The following is a 4,374-nucleotide window of genomic DNA, read 5'->3' on the forward strand; positions in this document are numbered from 1 at the left end:
TGGAGCTGAGAAGTGACAGGAGGAGCACTATGCGAACAGGCTTTAGAACAGGTTTCGAACAGGTTTAGAACACGTTTAGAACAGGTTTAGAACAGGTTTAGAACAGGTTTAGAACAAGTTTAGAACAAGTTTAGAACAGGTTTAGAACAAGTTTAGAACAGGTTTAGAACAAGTTTAGAAACAGGTTTAGACAGGTTTAGAACAAGTTAGAACAGGTTTAGAACGGTTCGAACAAGTTTAGAACAAGTTTAGAACAGGTTTTAGAACCAAGTTTAGAACAGGTTTAGACAAGTTTAGAACAGGTTAGAACAGGTTTAGAACAAGTTTAGAACAGGTTTAGAACTAAGTTTAGAACAAGTTTAGAACAGGTTTAGAACAGGTTTAGAACAAGTTTAGAACAAGTTTAGAACAGGTTTAGAACAGGTTTAGAACAAGTTTAGAACAGGTTTAGAACAGGTTTAGAACAAGTTTAGAACAGGTTTAGAACAGGTTTAGAACAGGTTTAGAACACGTTTAGAACAGGTTTAGAACAGGTTTAGAACAAGTTTAGAACAGTTTAGAACAGGTTTAGAACAGGTTTAGAACAAGTTTAGAACAGGTTTAGAACAAGTTTAGAACAAGTTTAGAACAGGTTTAGAACAAGTTTAGAACAGGTTTAGAACAGGTTTAGAAACAGGTTTAGAACAGGATTAGATTAGGATTAGGACATGATTAAAACAAACAGGTTTAGAACAAGTTTAGAACAAGTTTAGAACAGGTTTAGAACAAGTTTAGAACAGGTTTAGAACAAGTTTAGAACAGGTTTAGAACAGGTTTTAGAACAAGTTTAGAACAAGTTTAGAACAGGTTTAGAACAAGTTTAGAACAAGTTTAGAACAGGTTTAGAACAAGTTAGAACAGGTTTGAACAGGTTTAGAACAGGTTTAGAACAAGTTTAGAACAAGTTTAGAAACAGGTTTAGAACAAGTTAGAACAGGTTTAGAACAAGTTTAGAAACAGGTTTAGAACAGGTTTAGAACAAGTTTAGAACAAGTTTAGAACAGGTTTCGAACAAGTTTAGAACAGGTTTAGAACAAGTTTAGAACAGGTTTAGAACAGGTTTAGAACAGTTAGAACAGGTTTAGAACAAGTTTAGAACAAGTTTAGAACAGGTTAGAACAGGTTTAGAACAAGTTGTTAGAACAAGTTTAGAACAGGTTTAGAACAGGTTTAGAACAAGTTTAGAACAAGTTTAGAAACAGGTTTAGAACAGGGTTTAGAACAAGTTTAGAACAAGTTTTAGAACAGGTTAGAACAGGTTTAGAACAGGTTTAGAACAAGTTTAGAACAGGTTTAGAACAGGTTTAGAACAGGATTAGATTAGGATTAGGACATGATTAAAACAAACAGGTTAGAACAAGTTTAGAACAAGTTTAGAACAGGTTAGAACAGGTTTAGAACAAGTTTAGAACAGGTTTAGAACAGGTTTAGAACAGGATTAGATTAGGATTAGGACATGATTAAAACAAACAGGTTTAGAACAAGTTTAGAACAAGTTTAGAACAGGTTTAGAACAGGTTTAGAACAAGTTTAGACAGGTTAGAACAGGTTTAGAACAAGTTTAGAACAGGTTTAGAACAAGTTTAGAAACAGGTTTAGAAACAGGTTAGAACAAGTTTAGAACAGGTTTAGAACAAGTTTAGAACAAGTTTAGAACAGGTTTAGAACAGGTTTAGACAAGTTTAGAACAGGTTTAGCACAGGTTTAGAACAGGTTTAGAACAAGTTTAGAACAGGTTTAGAACAGGTTTAGAACAGGTTTAGAACAAGTTTAGAACAGGTTTAGAACAAGTTTAGAACAAGTTTAGAACAGGTTTAGAACAGGTTTAGAACAGGTTTAGAACAAGTTTAGAACAGGTTTAGAACAGGTTTAGAACAAGTTTAGAACAAGTTTAGAACAGGTTTAGAACAAGTTTAGAACAGTTTAGAACAGGTTTAGAACAGGTTTAGAACAAGTTTAGAACAGGTTTAGAACAGGTTTAGAACAAGTTTAGAACAGGATTAGATTAGGATTAGGACATGATTAAAACAAACAGGTTTAGAACATGTTTAGAACAGGCTTAGAACAGGTTTAGAACATGTTTAGAACATGATTAGAACAGGTTTAGAACAAGTTTAGAACAAGTTTAGAACAAGTTAGAACAGGTTTAGAACAAGTTTAGAACAGGTTTAGAACAGGTTTAGAACAAGTTTAGAACAGGTTTAGAACAAGTTTAGAACAGGTTAGAAACAGGTTTAGAACAAGTTTAGAACAGGATTAGATTAGGATTAGGACATGATTAAAACAACAGGTCTAGAACATGTTTAGAACAGGTTTAGAACAGGTTTAAACCTAACAGGTTAGAACAAGTTTAGAACAAGTTTAGAACAGTTTAGAACAGGTTTAGAACAGGTTTAGAACAAGTTTAGAACAGGATTAGATTAGGATTAGGACATGATTAAAACAAACAGGTCTAGAACATGTTTAGAACAGGTTTAGAACAGGTTTAAACCTAACAGGTTTAGAACAAGTTTAGAACAGGGTTTAGAACAGGTTTAGAACAGGCTTAGAACAAGTTTAGAACAGGTTTAGAACAGGTTTAGAACAAGTTTAGAACAGGTTTAGAACAAGTTTAGAGCAGGTTTAGAACAGGTTTAGAACAAGTTTAGAACAAGTTAGAACAGGTTTAGAACAAGTTTAGAACATGTTTAGAACAAGTTTAGAACAGGTTTAGAACAAGTTTAGAACAGGTTTAGAACAAGTTTAGAACAGGTTTAGAAAAAGTTTAGACCAGGTTTAGAACAAGTTTAGAACAGGTTTAGAACAGGTTTAGAACAGGATTAGATTAGGATTAGGACATGATTAAACAAACAGGTCTAGAACATGTTTAGAACAGGTTTAGAACAGGTTTTAAAACAAACAGGTTTAGAACAGGTTTAGAACAGGATTAGAACAGGATTAGGACATGATTAAAACAAACAGGTTTTAAACATGTTTAGAACAGGTTTAGAACAAACAGTTGTAGAACAGGTTTAGAACCTGAATGTTCAGACGTGTGTCTGGTGGAATAACATGATGCTGAACGTTCTAGTGTTGAGTAGAAACTGAAACTGAATCCAACCCTGGTTCTGTTCTATTCTATTCTATTCTATTCTGTTCGGTTCTATTCGGTTCTGTCCAGTATGAGAGGAACCTTTTCTAAACTGGTTCCAGTCAAACTGTTGTAAATGTGTGGAAGGGTGTTGGTTGGACGTTCCCTGGGACGGGGGGGGTTCTGTGAGGTTCCCTCCTTTGGTTCTCAGCCCCAGGCTCATGTTCAGATTGGGAGAACAGGACCTTCACTGTTCTAGAAGGAACCTTCTATGGAGAACAATCAGGTTCTTTGTCTGGAAAAACTTCATTTCAAGCTGAACCTTTTCACTCTGGAACCCAAATGTCAGTCATTGTGTGAACCTGGAAACGGGGCGTTCAGGGACCATGGGCCAACAAAACCACTGCCTTTAAGGAGAACCCGTCCGAATGTTCTAAATCTGCAGATGTAGAACCTGATGGAACATGGTTAGATTGGATCATCTAAGGATTTAAAAGGTTGGAAATAAGAAACAAATAGAAACGTGTGCACTTTAAAGGTGCACCAGTGACGTGCAGTGGGGTTCATGTGTGGGGGGGCACTGACTCTGTCAGAACCAGATCTACACATACATGGTGGTCCGAGAAACTGGAACAGAGACAGTGAGCCAAAGGAACGGCCTGGGTATATGGGTTCTGCATCAGGTCAGCATAGGTAGACCGGCAGGAAGTCAACAGGAAACCTTCAAAAGAGCCATTTCAAACTAAAAATAACAAAAGTTTATGGTCTGACCTTTGTTTGTACATGAAGTCCATGCACCGATCCTGGAGAATTAAAGTGTGTAAAAAAGAACGAAGAAGATTATCAGCGCATGAATCTGTGGACTCACAGGTACCATCTACCATGAGGCAGGGGTACTGTCTGCCTCCACTAGTGACTGTTTCACTGCGGTTTTAGGATGAATCTGTGAGCCTAAACACATTACACAAATACATTCCATACGTTCTGCAGATTATGGAAGGACAGAGCATAGAATCAGAGTGTTTGAAAGCATTTAACTGTGACATACAGAGGGACAGCCACAGTATTTTCACTGGTACCAGCAGAGTTCATGAGGGGAGGAGACAGTTCTGCTGGAGGCACAGCACAGCGCTGCCTCCTCCTGTATTTGAACGCAGCATGTGGAAATTCTGATATTCTAACTGACAAAAAATAATAATAATAATAATAATAATAATAATAATAATAACAATATTGGATTTGAATGGAAAATGAGTTTATAGGAC

The sequence above is a fragment of the Sphaeramia orbicularis genome, unplaced genomic scaffold (genome assembly GCF_902148855.1).
Source record: "Sphaeramia orbicularis unplaced genomic scaffold, fSphaOr1.1, whole genome shotgun sequence".
NCBI classification, from domain to species: domain Eukaryota; kingdom Metazoa; phylum Chordata; class Actinopteri; order Kurtiformes; family Apogonidae; genus Sphaeramia; species Sphaeramia orbicularis.